At 37.2% G+C, this 20,043-nt stretch overlaps 2 long non-coding RNA genes across 6 annotated transcripts; one reads left to right on the forward strand and one right to left on the reverse strand.

Annotated features, from left to right (window-relative positions):
• The first annotated feature begins 250 nt into the window (after window positions 1-250).
• On the forward strand, window positions 251-19,809 carry LOC127953935 (uncharacterized). Of its 5 annotated transcripts, none has more exons than XR_008153376.1 (5): window positions 251-484; window positions 1,118-1,183; window positions 1,989-2,301; window positions 9,563-9,720; window positions 18,991-19,809. It is a non-coding gene; the product is annotated as an uncharacterized LOC127953935 (long non-coding RNA). The 5 variants fall into 5 exon arrangements; XR_008153374.1 differs by having other exon boundaries at window positions 2,129-2,301; XR_008153375.1 differs by having other exon boundaries at window positions 251-460.
• Window positions 4,425-14,358, reverse strand: LOC127953936 (uncharacterized). Its single transcript, XR_008153378.1, has 4 exons — window positions 13,607-14,358; window positions 6,698-6,744; window positions 5,898-6,113; window positions 4,425-5,698 (listed from the first exon to the last, which is right to left on the reverse strand). It is a non-coding gene; the product is annotated as an uncharacterized LOC127953936 (long non-coding RNA).
• Window positions 19,810-20,043: the final 234 nt, after the last annotated feature.

Consider the following 20,043-nt stretch of genomic DNA (forward strand, 5'->3'; position numbering starts at 1 on the left):
ATATAAATAAATATATATTTGAGATTATTTTTTTCCATCTCTAACACAAGAATACAACGATGAAATTACAACAAAGAAAAAAAGAAAAAATATTTTTTTGTATTTATAGCAATAAGAAAGAAAAAGAAAAAAAAGAAAGAAACTAACTTAGAGGTCCTCCATCATTTAGAGTCGCATATTGTAACGTTCATAACAGAGCTGTCCAATCAGAGCGCTGGAGCCGCTCTAACTCTACCAATAGGAGCTCTAGCATGGGGAGTGACACAGTTGTATCAGTTGAGTATACAGAGCTGATATTGTGCGTTGTTCTCTTTAGTATGTTACCTTTAGGGTAACTATCCGAGATCTGCGAACTTGTTCTACCTCATGTTGAAAGTTGGCGGATCAGTGCAGCTGATTAAAATCACGCGTACGTTTCGGCCGAGAGCCCAGTGCCTTAATAATTCTCACTGGAGTCCAGGTAACTACAGTAACTAGTTTGCAGGTATGTCGTTCAATGCAATGTATTCATTCAATTCATAGCTGAGATCGGGGACACGGCAGGAACCTTGCTGCTGCTCATGATTCTGAAGACAAGCATTGTTCTGGGATTGTGCAGAATATTAATTATATTAAGAAATAATATGATGTTTATGAGTATGAACTGAATAATAATAAATTGCATTGGAAATTGCTAGTCACCACCCTGACCTCATCGTGTATATATTATGTATTATCTTATTATCTATCTTTTTTTTTAAATATATGATTTATTAACTTATTATCTATCTTTTGCACCCCAACAAGAGATCTTGCATTAGCTGTTACATTTATGTGGTTTGTACTTATGTTTCAAAGTCGATGTTATTAAAACTGATACCTTTTTTGTCTTATAATACAATGTATAATATTGTCTTAGATAACATTAACATGCATCAGTTAACATTAAATAACATTAATTACAGTTTAAAATATATTGCAATAGAACAGTTATCTCACAATTTTCAAGACAAGACAAGATTTACTATATTTCTGATCAAATAAATGACTCTAAAGCTTTGAACAGTAGTGGACATTAAAATAGGGAAGTAAAATGGGTTACAAATACAGTTTCCTGTAGATTTGTTTTGTTTTACAGGGTCTGTACGGTGTCACTGCAGGAATGTGTTTGTGAAAACAGGAGGAGTTCCTCAGAGATAGCTGGGTCAGTCAAGCCACACACACACACACACACACACACCCTCACCTCGTCACAAACCCAAATCAGTCTCTAGCCCTTGTTATAGATAACACTGTTGAAGATAATAAAGCCTTTACAAATCTAAATAAATCTAATAACACATTAATTGCCAATACTATAATGATAATGGAATACCTACTTTTTACAAACCAATTAATCCTCAAGGAAAAAAATTTCATTTCTTTTTTTGTTAATTATTTAGTTTCATTTTGAAGTATACTACTATTCAAATGTTTTGTGTGAGTCTAATGTGCTCACTTAGCCTGCATTTATTTGACCAAAATACAGTAAAAATTGTGAAATATTATTTCTATTTCACTGTTTATGTATTTTAAAATGTTATTTATTCCTGTAATTAAAGCTGAATTTTCATCATCATTACTCCAGTCTACAGTGTCACATGATCCTTCAGAAATCATTCTTATATGCTGATATGGTGCTTCTTATTATCAATGTTAAAATAACAGGTGTGCTTCAGTGCTTAGTGCTGCATGGTTTATAGATACTAAGACACATTTTTTGAACTTTCTATAATCAGATTAATAGAAAGTTCAAAAGACAATAATTTATCAAAATAGAAATCATTGAAACATTATAAGTTGCTTAACTGTAATTTTGAATCAAATTTATTGTATTTGACCAAAAAAATCAAAATAAACACATGTTAGGTATACATAACATTAACAAAAGTAAAATGGCTCGCTCTGGGTGGTTTAAAAGCCTTGTAGATGTCTTGGTCTCAGGTGAGGTGACTCCAGGTCTCACCCAGACAGAGTTTGAGATTCGTCGGCAGTGCTTGGCGTCTCTGATCAACATGCGACGGTTCTGGAGCCTCTTCAGACTCCTCCCAAACTGTCATTGCATCCCATTCGCTACATGACCAGTGACATCCTTTACCCATTCCACCAGAACCAGGACTTCCTGTACCTGACAGGAATTATGGAGCCGGACAGTGCACTGGTGATGTACGAGACCAGGCCGTGTTATTCGTCCCACAGCGAAACCCAGAACAACTGCTTTAACGCGTCTAGAGTGTGTTCACAGCACAGAGGAGCTGGGTGAAATGCTAAAAAGCTTGAAAGGTAAAAAATGAACATACATTTATTTACAGGCTTTCAAGGTTTACATGGGCATCGGTATCTTACTCTTATTCTATTTTACATTCATTTATGGTTTGCATAGCTGATCATAGTCTTTCCACTTGCCCTTAGCTTTATAAGTTAGTCTCTCCAGTCCGATAGAGTTCAATACCCTTTTCTACATTTTCAAAGATGGAGCATTTATATTCCTCCAGCATAATGCAATAACTCTTCTGGCTTTATGAATAGTATATCTCATATGGATATTTTAATCTTGAAAATAATAGTCATTCATAAAAAAAAAATACTGATTTATACAGGGTGAAATGTTTAAAAGTTTGGGGTTGGTACGATGTTTTCAGTATTTTTAAAATAAGTCTCTTATGCTCAGAAAGGCTGCATTTATTTGATACACTATTTTAATAAAATGTAAGATATAATTTGTTCCTGTGATGCAGAGCTGAATTTTCATCATCATTACTCCAGTCTTCAGTGTCACAAGATCCTTCAGAAATCATACTTATATGCTGATTTGCCATTTAAGAAACATTTCTTATTACAACCCCCAATTCCAGAGAAGTTGGGACATTTTGTAAAATGCCATAAAATCAAGAATCTGTGATTTGTTCATTTTCTTTAAAGGGGTCATATGATGCGATTTCACTTTTTCCTCTCTCTTTGGAATGTTACAAGCTCTTGGTGCATAAAGAAGAAATGTAAAGTTACAAAGACTGAAAAGTCTCAAATCCAGAGAGATATTTTTTGATCAAAGTTAAGAGTGAACTACTCCTACCTATGTCCACGTCACGATGTGGGAAGATTTGCATAATGCCGCCCAAATGTTCACGCAAAGAAAGAAGGCTTAAATTTTATTCTCGCTGTTGCCTCCGGTGCCATGTCGTGGAGGCGCTGTGTGTTTCATTGTGAAAGCTAAACTACTTTGTTTGGTCTTCCAAAAGAGGACACGACTAGAAATCAGTGGTTACGTTGTATTTACAACACTGTTACAGAACAGTTCAACCCAAATATTGAGATGTGTGCAGTAGTGCTGTCAAAATAGCTGAAAGACTAAATCCAAATTTTGTACTTAAATATTATCAAAATTCGAATTTAAAATGAATAAATTTCAGTTAGGGTCAAGAAAAGCTTTTGGCTTCTCTCCTGAGGCCACAAGAGGGCAAATCGAACAAAATATTACAAATTCACACTTATTCAAAGCATAAGAAAACATGACTGTGGAAAAATAATACATAATGTTTAAAATAAAGTTTATAAACTAATTATAATTCATTAAGTTGCTTAAACAACTATAAACAAAACTGCATCATGTATGCATGCATAGTTAAATACAAAGGGTGGAAAGCCAGTCACCAGTTATTTAAAAACATGAGATACAGTGGGATGGGGAACAAAACCCACCTTAAAGTCTCGAGATATGTTTTTAAAAAGTTTAACTTACATTAATTTTACATGGCTTTCTAAACATGCAGCTCTCTTTTGCAAGATGCGAGTCCAACAGTGTCCCTCTAGAAAATGTGTGAAATATGCGTTCTTCTGTGTGAACGGCTTGGTTTCAGTTTTGATGCAAACAAGATGCAAAAATTCTACAATGACTGTTTCCATAATGCCAACTTTGCGGGCCTCATAAGCCCACTGGATAACCATCAGAACTGTGTCCCCTGCCTGGGACTGGCCCAAGAAGAGGCGGCCTTTGCTGACCCCGAGTGCTATCACTGCGCAGATCTACCAGTCCATATCCTGCAAACTATTAGACAACTAGCTTATGGCTTGACAGGGAAGATGCCCATTGCTGCATGCGAGCCGCTGGTGAGCCCTCCCAGACCACCCCTGCATCAGTACCCCGTTCCCTGGTCCTCTTTGCAAATGACTGCTTCCGCCCACCACAGGGCATGGCAGACTTCACCTCCTTCAGCGCCCAAAAGGAAGAGGACTCCGTGTCCATCTCAGCTTCTGAGAAGGACTGGGTGGAGTCGAAGCCGGATCACCCTGACACAAAGGTCCCTGCGGATCTCAATGAGGAGCTCGAAAGGGTCCTTGCTGTTCTGTATGCAAGCATCAATGTCATGAACTTGATGCAAGCCACAACCGGTAGCCAGTGCAAGGAGATAAAGAAAGATGTAACATGGGCTCTTTTGCGCTCATTGTGATGGCCTGGATTTAAACCACACAATTCTTATATACATCTTTGCAGTTGATCAAGTAATAGGACATTACTATATTGGTTTGGTTTAAGATCTTTATTTGTCATTGTACTGAGTCAGTGCACGGGCTTAGTTATTTGGCTTAAGGTTAAAACATTAAAACCAGTTAAAATTCTTCTTTGGCTAAAATGTAATTTTATACAAACATAGCAATTTGTTAAAGTTCATTCTTGGAATGACTTGAAATGTTTAATACCTGTTGTGTTGTGGGAATGGACCAGCCTAGTGACAAAGAGATTCAAACGGGAAGTTGTTCTGTTTTATGTGAATTCTAAAGGAAATTAGACTATAGCAACTGTGATGTATAAGAGGGGGCATAGGGAAATGTGATGTAGTGATCAATGTGATTTTTGTCTAATAGAATTCTTTTTCATTAACTAAAATTTATCCATGGCTCTAAATTTAGCTAAATGTGTTGTTCATTCCAAATTTGTTGTTGTGAAAATGTGTATTGTTTTGTTTTCCCCTTGTTTTGTTTCATGGTGCTGGCCACCTCCTATAAATTCAGTGTATGTTTTGTCTAGTGGGGTTATTGTATCCTGGTAAAGGTGTTGTGGAATATTGTCCTCTGTCAGTTTGAGAAGATTATGCTTAGTTATGTCCTTTGTGAATCTCCTGTGATGTAATCTACATGGAATACCATTTTTGGTCTTTTTCCTCTTTAATGAGGTTTGATCATGTTTTGTTGTGATCTGCTCAGGCTCATAGTGGATCTTTCACACTCATTGAAGACCAGTCATGCCGCTGCATTATGAATCATTTGTAGAGGTTTGATTGTGCTTGATAGAAGTCCAGCCAGAAGAGCATTCCAGTAGTCCAGCCTAGAAATACCAAGATACCAATACCAATGGTACCAAAATACCAATGCCTAGACAAGAAGTTGTGCAGCAAGCTCCGTTAGAAAGGGTCTGATCTTTCTGATGTTGTGCAGTGCAAACCTGCCAGGATTGAGCAGCCTTTGCAATGTGGTCTTTGAAGGTCCGCTGGTCATCAAAGATTACACCAAGATTCTGACTGAAGTTGATGTATTAATTGTAGAAGAACCTAGCTGGATGGAGTGGCAAGAGACAAGACAAGAGGCTCAGTCTTTGCCAGGTTGATCTTTAGGTGATGTTTCTTCATCCATGCTGAGATGTCTGCCAGACAGCCTGAGATCCGTGCAGCTACAGTTGGATCAACTGGTTGAAATGAGAAATAGAGCTGTGTGTCATCAGTATAGCAGTGGCAGGAGAAGCCATGTGCCCATATGATGGGACCCAGTAATGTAGTGTATATGGAGAAGAGGAGGGGTCAAAGAACTGATCCCTGAGGAACCCCAGAGACCAGTTTGATGTGCTTTGAATACCTCCCCTCCCCAGGTCACCCTTAAAGGCTTACCAGTGATATCGGATTTAAACCAGCAAGGTGGAATCCCTGTGATGCCCAGAAATGAGAGGGCGGACAGGAGGATCTGATGACTGACACTGTCAAAAGCAGCAGATAGATCCAGCAGAATAAGAAGTAATGATTTGTAATCTGCTTTTGCAACCTGCATGACTTCCTTCTCAGTTGGCCACTCCTGAAACCTGAGTGGTTAGTGTCCTTTTTGTTGTTCTGTGAAAGAAACAATGATACCAGGTTTAAAACAACTCGTTCAAGGGTTTTCAATATGAATGGAAGGAAAGAGACAGGTCTGTAGCTATCTGTAGGTGCGGTGTTTCAAGTTTTTTGAGCAGTGGGGTTACTCGGACCTGCTTGAATGCAGTAGGGAAAGTGCCTTTGAAGAGATGTGTTGTTGATGTGTGTGAGTTCTGGTGTAGGAGAAAAGGTAAAATGGGATTGGGTCTAGAGGGAATGTTGTAGGATGGCTTCTTCCTTAGTGAGGGGACAGAAGGAGAAGATGGATATTTTGCATTGGGTGTGGTTGGTTTGAGGTCCTTTGTGTGGGGGGCTGAGAAATGACTATTGATTGTTTTAGTTTTGTCAGTGAAGAATCTTGCAAAATCATTAGCTGTTATAGAAGTGGTGGAGGGGGACAGGGAAGAGAATTAAATGTTTTGAAGAGATTACGTGTGTCTGGAACGCTGTTGATCTTGTCGTGGAAATATTGGCAGTATGGACTTCCGCAGAGAAAGATGAAAGCAAAGACTGATACATATTCTGGTCTGACAGATCTTTTGATATGCGCCGATGCTCACCAAGAACATTGGATATCCAGGGGTTAGAAGAGGCAGCCTGTGTTGGCCTGGAGGAGAGATGACAAATATCATCTAGACAAGAGGTTAAAGTAGAGCATAAAGTGTAGTAGTTGCATTCAAATCCAGAGAGGAAAAATGGGTAGGTGAAGGAAGAGAGGAGGATACTACAGAGGAAAAGATTCACACCGTTCACACCAAAAACGTAAACTATAAAGATAATGATATTAGGATCCACACCAGCAAACAATATTGTCTGTGTATTCTAAGCGGATGCGCGTCTGCTGCTTTAAATTCTCGAGCTCATTACAGCAGGATTGATTCTGATTGGTTGGCAATGTTTTTATCATTCATCAGAAAAAAAAAATAGTACTGAAAGTGATTCCAACGATATCGTTTCTCTGTGCCTTTATCGTTTTAGTTGTGGTGTGGACTCTGCTATTCTTTAATATTGAGAACGATTTTTAGAACTATATCTTTATCGTTATCTTTATAGTTATCGTGCTTGGTGTGAACGGGCCTTAAAAGTAATAGGTCTAGGGGTTGGAGTCACACAGGAGGCAAAGTGTAGTTTAAATGTAATGAAGAAATGGTCAGAGATATGTAGGGGTTCTACCAAACATCTTCAAATATTGTCTGCAAAACAGTTCCATCAAGTTGGTTGCCTGATTTGTGTGAATAGAACTCTTTAATATATTGTCCAGATGAATGTTGAAGTCGCCAAAGACTAAAAGTGGACTGCCATCCTCAGGGAATAAGGGCAGCAGCCCATCCAGATTCTCTAGGAATGTGCCTAGAATTTGAACAGGAGGGCAAAAAATTACCACGAACTGGAGTTTTATAGGAGCTGTTTCAGTAATCACATTAGTTTTACATAAGTTATAATTGTGAGTGGGTTTGGTATTTCCAATTGTTTGAAATGAGCAGACCAGTGCCCCCACCCCGGCCCACCTGACGGGGGGTGTGAGAGAAAGAGCAATTGTTAGAGCAGCAGGTGTTGCTGAGTCTTCTGGACAAATCCAGGTCTCAGTCAGAGTGTGGGTTGTAAAGAAAAAGCTGAAATGACGTCTGCTATGTTCACAGCTGACTGACAACTTCAGAGACCCACGGAGAAAGAATTTTTTTAAATTTATATAACCAATAAATCAAGTTAACGTGTTAAACTGACATCCCTATATATATATATATATATATATATATATATATATATATATATATATATAGTACAGACCAAAAGTTTGGACACACCTTCTCATTCAAAGAGTTTTCTTTATTTTCATGACTATGAAAATTGTAGATTCACACTGAAGGCATCAAAACTATGAATTAACACATGTGGAATTATATACATAACAAAAAAGTGTGAAACAACTGAAAATATGTCATATTGTAGGTTCTTCAAAGTAGCCACCATCTGCTTTGATTACTGCTTTGCACACTCTTGGCTTTCTCTTGATGAGCTTCAAGAGGTAGTCACCTGAAATGGTCTTCCAACAGTCTTGAAGGAGTTCCCCGAGAGATGCTTAGCACTTGTTGGCCCTTTTGCCTTCTGTCTGCGGTCCGGCTCACTCCTAAACCATCTGGATTGGGTTCAGGTCCGGTGACTGTGGAGGCCAGGTCATCTGGCGCAGCACCCCATCACTCTCCTTCTTGCTCAAATAGCCCTTGATGCCTTCAGTGTGACTCTACAATTTTCATAGTCATGAAAATAAAGAAAACTCTTCGAATGAGAAGGTGTGTCCAAACTTTTGGTCTGTACTATATATATATATATATATATATATATATATATATATATATATGTATCTTTGTTTCCAGGTAAATATTAAGCATCACGGGTGTTTTCAACTCTGATAATAGTAAATAATAATAAATGTTTCTTGAGGAGCAAATCAGCATATTATAATGATTTTTGAAGGATTGTGTGACTCTGAAGACTGTAGTAATAATGCTGAAAATTCTGCTTTCTATCACAAGAATAAATTACATTTTGAAACATATTAATATATTTAAAAAAAAATTAATAATATTCCACAATATTACTATTTTTTAATGTACTTTTGATCAAATAAATGCAGCCTTGGTGAACATAAGAGACTTTTAGTAAACTAATCTTACCAAACTTGCCAAATTTTGAACGGTATTCTTTGATTTTAGTTGTTTGTTTTTAATTGATAAAACTTGGGGATTTAAAAGTATAATTGTAACATTTAACATGTTAAAACATCCAAGATGATCACTGCATCTTTAAATTAATTTTTAAAGAACCACAGGAACACACATTATAGCAGCACAGTGTCTAACGAATTTTCCACCTAAAAAAAATAAGTATGGTAATTTAGTGTAAGAAAACACTTTTTTTATTTCTGTGTATATAAACAGTTGCATTGTTCCAGCTTTTACAGCAGTGATGCCAAATGCAACTGATTCTTGCTTGTTTTGTAATCGGTTGCAATTCTCCAAAAAATATATCACTGGCTTCTCACACCAAGCTGAGATTCTGGTTCACAGTTGCTGAAACACCAAGAATTCAAAACATTTTTTTATTTATTTAATTCAACTTCCCTAAAGCTCTGTGGTCAGGAAATGCCTATAAGTCTTTATGCCCAATTTAAATGGTCTGACCAACTTATAGCATCTGTAAAGCACCACACTGACATAAAAGCACCATTTCACTTAGTGTAGCAAGTTTATGAGGCCAACAAACCAACATTTTGGTCAGTTAAGCCTGTTGTGGCTGTGCAATGTTCATGTTCAGAGTTCCTTACATGCAGCTTTGCAACTGTTTCGCCCACTGTAAAATGCATTATAATCACATTAAAGTTGTTATTCTTAATGGATGTCTGCCTTTTTCTTTTTTCCTTCCAGGCTGCTCAGCAGCTCTGCCCCCATCATTACTACCTGGGCATGGATGTTCATGACACCCCTGAGCTGTCCCGTTCACAACCACTGCAACCTGGCATGGTGATCACAACCAGGAGAGCCAGTTGAAGACCACTTTTATTCAAAAACAGTTAATGTTGCATGTGAGCATTTGTTTTAAAATTATTATATATATATTTTTTTTACTTTTGGTTCATCAAAGAATGAGTTCTAGCATTCTGTTTACCAAAATGAATGCATGAAGTTTAATTTCATGCTGTCTGCTGTACATCCTATAGTTATGATCGAGTAGTAGGTTTATTCTCATCGATTTTACGATCAGATCAGCACTTAAAACTTAGATTTGTCCATCCACAATAATCATTTAACATTATATCTTTGCCAATTCTCTAATTTTTTATTATTTAAATTTTTATCTGGTGTCAGATAGTGGTGGTCCAAATACCATCTTTTGAGCTTCGAAGTACAGCCCTGCATTTCAGCCAGGCCCCGACTTTTTTACGCCCCTCGGGCCGGGCTAGTTCAGATGGGGACCAGGCTTCGGTCCTGTTTTAGGCTTTTCCTTATTTTTATATTTTAGATATACATCAATTAGTGTTGAAAAAAATTGCTGCGCTGGTGGAAACAACACAACTCTCAAGAGCGGCTCGACGGTGTTTAGTGTCCAGCAGCATGTACGGTGCATGCCGTCATCGTAGCTGAAGAGTTCTGTGTTCAAATGCATGCAATAGGCTTAAGCTTGCCAAAAAGCTTTGGGAAAAGTAGCTTAATTACCGTAAATGTGTCAGGGGAAAAGAGGAAGTTGATATTTGAATTATTTACTGATAGTGTTTTCTGAATCTATGCTGCATGGATGAAGTTGCCGATCCCACTCGTCACCTTTTCATCAAATGCGCCAGTAGAGAGAAGTGTCTCTTTATGGATTATTATTATGAAGAAAGATTTTTTTTATTTTGTTAAGTAGAGGCGGGGTGGGGGTTGAATGAACAGTGCTCTATTCCACCCTCAATAACCTTGAGCAAGGCACTGAACCCCCAGTTGCTCCCCGGGCGCTGGATATTAGCTGTCCACTGCTCTGGGTGTGTGTTCACGGTGTGTTCACTTCTCACTGCTGTGCGTGTGAACTTGGATGGGTTAAATGCAGAGAACCAATTCCGAGTATGGGTTACCATACTTGGCAAATGTCACGACTTTCACTTTTTCACATTAACTTTCAAAATGAATCTATTTTAACAGCTGGAAAATTATAAGCTATTTTGGGAGAAGGGGAAAAAAAGATGGGCTCGGGTTGTCCTGTAATTCTGACAAGCTGTCGGACACAGGTCAGGCTATGGCCTGAGAATCTCGGGCTAGGGCCTAAATTTGAGGCCCGTGCAGGCAGGGCTCTATTTCAAAGCTTCAGTAGCAATCAACACCGAATATTCAAAGCTTCGGAGGGAGTGGTTTGAATAAGTTCTTTTCTCAACACTGTGGATACTCCGGATGCCAGCTCGAAAAATTCAAGACAGTAAACTGTCGCTGTGTTCGATTTATGATGTACTGACACAAATTTATAATTTTCAGTGGTCGCTTTGTAGCACAGAACTCAGGTGATTTATCAGATGTGATGTGCTGTTGTGGTAGGGCAGTTTCACCATTAGAATAATTTCTTAAGAATGAATTTGAGGTAACAGTGTTTTCTTGTTTTTAAAAGGCAAAATAATAATAATTATTATTATTTTTTAAATAAGATTAGCTGGTGGCAGCAATTATGGAGGCGAAGCACTACAGAGGGAAAATGAAGAGCTAAGCATGGCATGGAGCGTCAGACCAACTGCAACAATGTGTAATAATTAAAGCCATTTTAGGATGACTGTAGTCGAAATGGTTGAAAAGTTATAAATACAACACCTTAAAATATGATTTAATAGCTTATCACTTTTGACCAGTAAGTGTCGCTGTTATCAGATCGATGTGGTTTGTCTTGTTTATTTTGGCATCATGCTTCAACTTTGTAGCTGCGCTATACAATATTAGTTTTGTGTATTGAAAACCATAACTTTTTATTACCACGGTCTGAAGATGATCTGATTCAATTTAGGTGAAAATCGGATCAACAGTTGAGGAGGAGTTCGAAAAAGTATGTTTTCAACATAAATACAAATGGCAGACAGGACGTTTGGCTGACTATGGCATAATTGATATTGGTGTGTTGTTGGCATGACACAAGGAATATTTTGAGACCAGTTTCATTACAATAGGCTTATGCAATCAAAAGTTAATATCATTTTTGGAAATGTCTTAATTAATGGTTAATGAATGGTTTATCACTCTTGACCAATAGGTGGCACTCTTATTAAATTGATGTGGCTTGGTCAGTGTCAGGTGACAAAGGCACATACAAAGTTTGGTGTAAATATATCAAAGCTTTGCAGAGATTCAGCCTTAGACCTTAGACCAGAAAATTCGTTGATGCGTTAAATGAAAGCAGTTTTACAGCCTCAGAGTCACTTTGGCATCATGCTCTAAATTTCTAGCGGCGCTATACAAAAACGGTGTTGTGTATAGGCACAAAATCGATAACTTTTTGCCAGCATGGTCTGGAGATTTCCCAAGTCAAATTTAGTGAAAATTGGACCAACAGTCTAAGGAGGAGTTTGATAAAGTAGGTTTCCAACATAAATCAAAATGGCGGACAGTAAATTCATCCAATTATGGAATAATTAATATTGATGTTCTTGGCATGACACAAGAATCAATTTTAGTCTCATTACAATAGGCTAAAATAAACAAAAGTTATAAGCATTTGTAGAAATTTCATTATAACTTTTGACCACAAGGTGGCCCCAAATTTTATGAGTACCATCAGAGCATGGTGCTGAAGACACATACCAAGTTTCATAATGATACGTCAATGTATCATAATGAATTTGTCAACGTTCGTAAAATATACAATTTTATCACAAAATTCAGAATGGCCAACACGCAAAATTGGGTATGGTTCATTTTTGGCCAAGCCATTTAGAAGTTATAAGCAAAAATAGTCATTTTTCATCTCTACTGACCAGTAGGTGGCATTGCGCCAAAACACTTCAGGTAGCCTCAGGTCATAATTATAACACACAACAAATTTGGTCTCAAAACGCCAAACCATTGCGGGGATATAGCCTCGCACCCATTTTTGCCTGCTTTTCATAGAATTTGTTTGTGTATAATTTGAGAATGTTTGGACGAATCAACTTGAATTCCATAACTTTTTGCCAGCATGGCCTGAAGATGATCTGAGCCAGTTTTGGTGAAAATCAAACAAACTGTCTAGGACGAGGTCGAAAAAGTAGGTTTTTAGAATGATTAAAAATAACAAAAAACTAAACCTTTCAACTTTCAAATGTAGCCAATTGTGCCAAGACAAAAACATTTCCTTCTGTGCCTTACAGTTCAAAAGTTATTAGCTTAAATGTGTAAAAATTTAGATAAGTGGTGGCGCTAAAGAGTTTTAAGTTAGAGACTCCAAACTTGCTATGGTCAATATTGGGACTGTCCTCTATCAGTGTGCCAAATTGAACAACTTTCCTGCAAATCTATGGGCTGCCATAGACTCAAAAGCAGAAGAAGAACGCCAACGCATACAATAGGTGCCTACACACTTTCAGAAAGCCATTTTCTCCTGTGCTTTTATTGTATTAAAAAATAAAATAAAAGTGTTAATTAAAGGGACAGGTTGTAGGACCTGCCACTAGAGGGCGCACTATCAAAACAATAACAATCGCATGGTTTGATGATGCTAAGAAGGAGCGTGGAATGATGGGATTTGTGGTCTTCTAACACAACAATTGGGCACATGTAGCAAACGCGAGTTTAACGATTTGTGCGAGTAGATTACATACAAAGTCAATGCAAAGATGCGATCAGACTATGGATCAGACGCATAGCTGTGCAGGTCTAGAGATGCGATGCCCCACGTTTGGCGTGTATGCTCCATAATACTAACCTTGTTGATCGTTATAACAGTATACGTTTTCTTTAAAGATACGAATCAAAACAACTCACCTGTCGAGTAAAACACAAGCAAGATCGACATCTCTTTAGTTGAAGTTTGTCGCAAAGCTCTCTCCATTTAGAAAATGCAACACCGATATTGATCCTCGCTCTTTCTCTCCTCTTGTCCCAAACTCTTCTTGCGTTGTTTTAGTTGGCCCGTACACTTTCATTTACGGGAGGTGTCCTTGTCGACAGAACCAGAGGCAAATGGTAAACAGTAATTATGTTCCATAAATAAGTAACACAATCCACCATAAAACGTGCAAGAAGAAGTAAATAATAAGGAACTGCTTGAAGCAAGCTAGTGGTTTGCTTAATGCTAGACACTACTACTTCTGCATTTGTCCACAACACTGTTGTCATGTGGTTTTCACGTCAGTAAAGGCGGTAACAAAGGGTAACTAACGCCATTGACAGGTGACTGCACTGCCCTGTGTCACTGTTTAGAATGGGAATTTTCTCAGGATTAACAAGTAGTTGAAAACATTAGAGATGTTGTTAGTAATCAGCTGGACAAAATATGTATCACTAGCCTACTGGTTTTTGGATATTTTACTGCAAATATCTTACAAATTGTACCTTTAAAATAAAGCTGAAATACAATAAAACAAATACTGATAAGCTGAAGTATTAAACATAACTATATATAAAGAACAGAAGAACATAACAAAATTACTATAAACCTTTAAACTGAAAATACAAATATAAACGCTAATTCAAAGTATTTATAAATGCTATAATTGTGTATAATATGTACTAAAATAACACTGATTCTCTTAGGTTATTAACAGTAATGTATATGAACAAAATTCATGGTAATCAATTAACAATATATTTTTAACTAAAGTAATACTAATTTTGTCAGACAGAGAAAATACAGTCACTGGACTAGCTGTATAAAAACGTATTAAAACAAATATAATACATAAACATAAAATACATAAAATTACTAAATCTTACATTAAAATTAAAACTGAAAATACAAAAAATATAAAGAATAAGAATAGATTTTTTTCTAATTTCTAGCTCCTTGCTACCTGCAACACTATCCTGTTTAATTGATAGCATTCTGCTGACAGACCATGCTATGGTCAGACTACAAATGACCCCATACCAGGAAACAGAAAGATCACAGATGTGGCGTTTTAATTCTTCTTTATTACAAGATGTAGGATTTAAGGAAGATCTTCGAGCCCAGATTAGGTTATATTTGGAGACCAATGTACCCACAGCCCCCTCTGCCATAGTGGCTTGGGAGGCCATGAAGGCCTTTATAAGGGGATTTATTATTCAATATTCTTCTTATAAGAAGAAGGTCAATGCTGCTAAACTTACAGATCTAGAAAGGAGAATTAAGAACACTGAAGCTAAATTTAAAAGGAATATATCTGAACCTATTTTAAAAGAATTGACTCACCTTAAATATGAATACAATAGTATAATATCCAAAAAAACGGAATATCTTCTGTTCAGGGCCAGGCAGACTATTTTTGAATCTGGGGATAAAGCAGGGAAATTTTTGGCTAGGTACATTAAACAAAAAAAATTGCAAATCTTCGGTAGCAGCAGTGATGGCTGAGGATGGAAGCGTGGTAACCAAATCTAGGGAAATAAATGATGTGTTTAAGAAATTTTATATAAATCTTTACACATCTGAAAACAATGCCACAGATAAAGAGATAATGTCATTTCTTAATGAATTAAACCTTCCTAAGTTGAGTGTATCAGAACAGGAGGACTTAGATTTGCCTATTAGTTCACAGGAGATACTGGATGCAATTAAGACCCTACCATCAGGTAAATCCCCAGGCCAAGATGGGTTTACAGCAGAATTTTTTAAATGCTATGCAGAAGAACTATTACCATTATTTGAAAATATGCTTACAGAAGCATTTAAATCTGGCAAATTACCCTCCTCCTTAAACCAAGCAATTATCTCTCTTATTCTCAAAAAAGAAAAGGACCCGACTGACTGTAAAAGCTATCGTCCAATAAGCTTAATATCTGTGGATTGTAGACTTTTATCTAAAATACTTGCAAACAGATTGGATAAAACACTTGGGTCACTTATCCACCCTGATCAGGTGGGCTTTATAAGACAGAGAAATTCTTCTGATAGTGTGAGACGCATTATAAATATTATGTGGTCAGTGCGGGACTCCAACAGCAGCTATCTCACTCGACGCTGAGAAAGCGTTTGATAGGCTAGAATGGAGGTACATGTTTCATACGCTTAAATCATTTGGTTTTGGTCAAACTTTTCTCAGATGGATAGATATTCTTTACAAAGACCCACAGGCCGCAGTGAGAACAAATGGTTTGTGTAACGATACACATCTCCATATTCATCGGGAAGAAGGAGGCGGGAACCGGCGCACAATCAAAACCATTTTAATACTCAAAAGTAAACACAAAGCAGCGCGTCAGCCCCTCACGGTGACTGACACGCACAAATAAAAAGCAAACATAAAATAATATCCCAGGCCTGGTCCTCTCTCGTCCTTCACGGTCGTCACTCCAGTTTTATATCCTTCCATCTCCTACGTGGGACTCGATACTAGCGGTGGGGCTCAGGTGTAGCTCATCTCCAATCACTACACCTGGCCTCACTCCTCGTTCCCACGCCTCTCGGCCCCGCCCCACTCGCCACAGTTTGATTTCCTCTTATTTCACACTTCATAGAGGCACCCGGCAGGGCTCTGCATTATCGCTAGGGCTTTTCTGTTTAGCTCTCGAGCCTCTTGCGGCAGCCATTCGCAAGAATCAGAATATTCAGGGAGTCAAAATGAATGAGTCTACACATAAGCCTCTGCTTTACGCGGATGACATTTTGTAGCTTGCTTCGGATCCAGCCAGATCAGTCTCAGCATTATTGGACGTTATTAAATCATTCTCAAAGATATCAGGGTATAAAGTTAACTGGTCCAAGTCAGAGGCCCTTCCATTGACGTTATACTGTCCAAGAACTTTATTTCAGGCGGGGCTGTTTCAGTGGCCTAGTGAAGGCATAAAATATCTGGGTATTCTCTTTCCTCACCAAATTGATAAAATAATCGAAAAGAATTTGAATCCACTCTTTAATAAAATTTCATTGGATACAGATAGATGGTCATCACTATTTTTATCGTTATGGGGAAAGGTCAACGTCCTGAAGATGAATTGTATCCCGAGGTTGAATTATTTGCTGCAATGCCTGCCTATTACAATACACCAAAAATACTTTAAAAGATTTGACCAAATTAGCAAAAAGTTCTTATGGAATGGTAAACATGCAAGGATAAAATGAGAAAGGCTACAGGTGCCAATCAATAAGGGTGGCATGGACTAGCCCTGTATCATTATGCCTTTTGCTTGAGACATATAGCTCAGTGGACACTGCCACCTGAGAGAGCTCCTCCCTGGTTTGAGATTGAACAGAGATTATTTTCACCACTTTCCCCTATAAATGCTTTGTCTAGCGATATACCCTCCAAATTAAAATCTCACCCCATCATATCCAACCTCTGTAATGTTTAGAAGTTTTCTAAAGCTTTTAATATTAACGTTTATCTTAATTCTGAATCCTGTATTTGGAATAATCCATACGTATTAATAAACATTCTCTTCTATGGAAAGATTGGGTAGAAAAAGGAATTATTACACTTGCAAGTCTGTATGAGAGGGATAATATAAAATCATTTGAAAGGTTAGCAGGTGAATACAATTTGCCCAGAAATAATTTTTGGAAGTATCTTCAAATGCGTCACCTGCTAATTGCTGTCATAGGGAAAGGAACAGAACCTCAGCAGTCAAACCTTCTTTCTCAGACTACGAAAATAATGGGTTTGGGGCATGAAGCTGCTATCTTTTATGCGATGTTATTTCAACAGACAGTTACCATATCTTATGCAACAATGTTAACTTGGTCAGCAGATTTGAACATTGATGTTACACATAAAGAATGGGATCGTATCTGTGAAAACATTAAGAGGGTTTCAAGAGACATTAAAATTAGACTAATACAGTTTAAGATCCTTAATCGATTTTACTGGACTCCGACTCGGTTGTTTAGGCTGAAGCTGAGAGATAATGCAGACTGCTGGAAGTGCTGTATTCAGAAGGGTCTCTGTTTCATTTGCTTTGGGAATGTCCCATGATTCAGAATTTTTGGCTAAAGATTCATGATCGCATTGAAAATATTACCCGGACTGGTCTGGAGTTCTGTCCGAGGTTGTGTTTTAAATGATCCACAGATGACATCGAACTGTGGAGCAGCGGACTTTATTCAGACTAGTATAATGGTAGGAAAACAAATAATAATGAGAAACTGGAAGAACCCAGGGGAGCCCTCTTTTCAGGAGTGGAGTACGGAACTGGCAAAAGTGGCATCATACGAAAAAATTTATTTCAATATTAATGACAGGACAGAAAAATATGTGGCGAAATGGGGAAAATATGTGCAATATCTTGCTACTAGATTGGAATGTGGTGCCTGTTGAAAAATGTATATTTGTTTTACTTATTTTTCTTTCTTTTTTTTTCTAGTCTTATATGATTTTTATTATTTATTTTTGTTTATTTTTATTTATTTGTGTACATTTAAAATGTATCATCACTATGGGATACATGTCAAGATGTTAATTGTGAAGTTGACTACAATGTTGATTTTTTTTTGTAATAGTGATGTTTAAAAACTTAATAAAATACTAATTATATATATATATATATATATATATATATATATATATATATATATATATATATATATATATATATATATATGTATATAAAAAAAAAATACAAAAAATGAAAGCCAATGTCAATGTATTAACAGATACTACAGTAGTATATAAAAATACAAAAATAATACAGATTCTCTTAATGAGTAAAAATGTTGCATGTTACTGCAGTGTATATAGCACATAAAATTCATAGTAATCATTTAACTTTTTTTTTTTAATAAATATTTTAATTCAGTCAATCAGAATGAATACAAAATACAGTGGCTGGAACGAGACGTCAGACTTCTGAAAGCACGTTGCAACACAGAATGAATACAAAATACAGTGGCTGGAACGAGACGTCAGACTTCTGAAAGCACGTTGCAACACATTGGACTGGGCACTTGAGGTGTAGACAGACTTGTTGATTACAATCAGTGCGATCTAGTCTTGTTTTGCACTTTGCATCCCAAAAAACTTGTGTTGAAAACTGTACTTTTTGAGGACATTCATACAGCATGTTAGAAGAATAAGGGTAATAATACTGATAAACCACAGATATGTATCTTGAATGCACTGTAAAGACCATTGTACTTTGGAATACTGGTCAAAGTAACATTCAGCTTCTTAGCATTTGAGCTGTACTGCAAAAAACATAAGCTCTAAACTCTCATCTCTTGCTCTCTCACCCAGGATTATACATCAGCGAGGACGACAGTTCATGTCCAGAGCGAATCCAGGGTCATGGGGTTCGGATTGAGGATGATGTGCTGATCCGAGAACACAGGGGACCCCTCATCCTGTCTGCAAACACCCCCAAAACCATCGCAGGTGGAAAGAGTGGAGGAGCTTGCGCACATGGAGAGGACTGAAGGGGAAGAGCAGAACATAGCAAGCCCTGCTAGAATGAGTCCTTTTAACACCTCCGCTGGCAGTCTTTTCTATAATGGTGAACTCAGGACGGTTGGATCTCACAGAACTTGCTCCACTTAAGTTTTAAATCTGAAGGATTTAGAGCTAGACATGTCTGGACAGTGTGCAATGTGTCCCTGATAGCCAGTTCACTCCTACGCTAGCTAAATGGTTGTGTTGGGTCGTGTTTTGTATTTGACCTGTACAACTACAATCTCAGAAAAAAGGTACAAAGGCTGTCACATGGGCGTGCTACCCTTTCAAAAGGTACATATTTGTTCCTAATTTATCCACAAATGGTGCATATAAGTACCTTAAAGGTAAAAACAACCTTAAAGGTACCACCCCAGTGACAGCTTTTGTACCTTTTTCGTCTGAAGGCTTATGGGAGACTTTAAACGAGTTCAGATGGAGAAACAAACAGGCTCTGATGATTAAGCATGTTGAACAGGTTGTTTGTGAGACAATTTATCTGTTGCACTGTGAGAGGTTCGATTTGTGTTTGAGTATGTTTGTCGACTGAGCCTTTTACTGTAATACATGTTTTTTGTGTGTTTTTTTTTTTTTTTACTGTTGTCAAAATAAACATCTAATTCTTGATTTTGTTGCTGTAGTTTGTAAGCTCAATGCATTTTTAACCCATGTAATTAGTCTATGAACAGACTGAAAAAATGCAAAAATTATCCTTTTTTTTTTTTTTTTTTTAAATGTGTATATATTGTAAGTACACTTGAAAACTTTTAATAACTCCATAAAACACAAATTATATGATCGCAAATCAGTTATACTAACAAACACTAAATTGCTTGGTTACTATTAGAAGTAAAAAAAGGG

The sequence above is a fragment of the Carassius gibelio genome, chromosome B3, assembly GCF_023724105.1.
Source record: "Carassius gibelio isolate Cgi1373 ecotype wild population from Czech Republic chromosome B3, carGib1.2-hapl.c, whole genome shotgun sequence".
NCBI lineage: Eukaryota > Metazoa > Chordata > Actinopteri > Cypriniformes > Cyprinidae > Carassius > Carassius gibelio.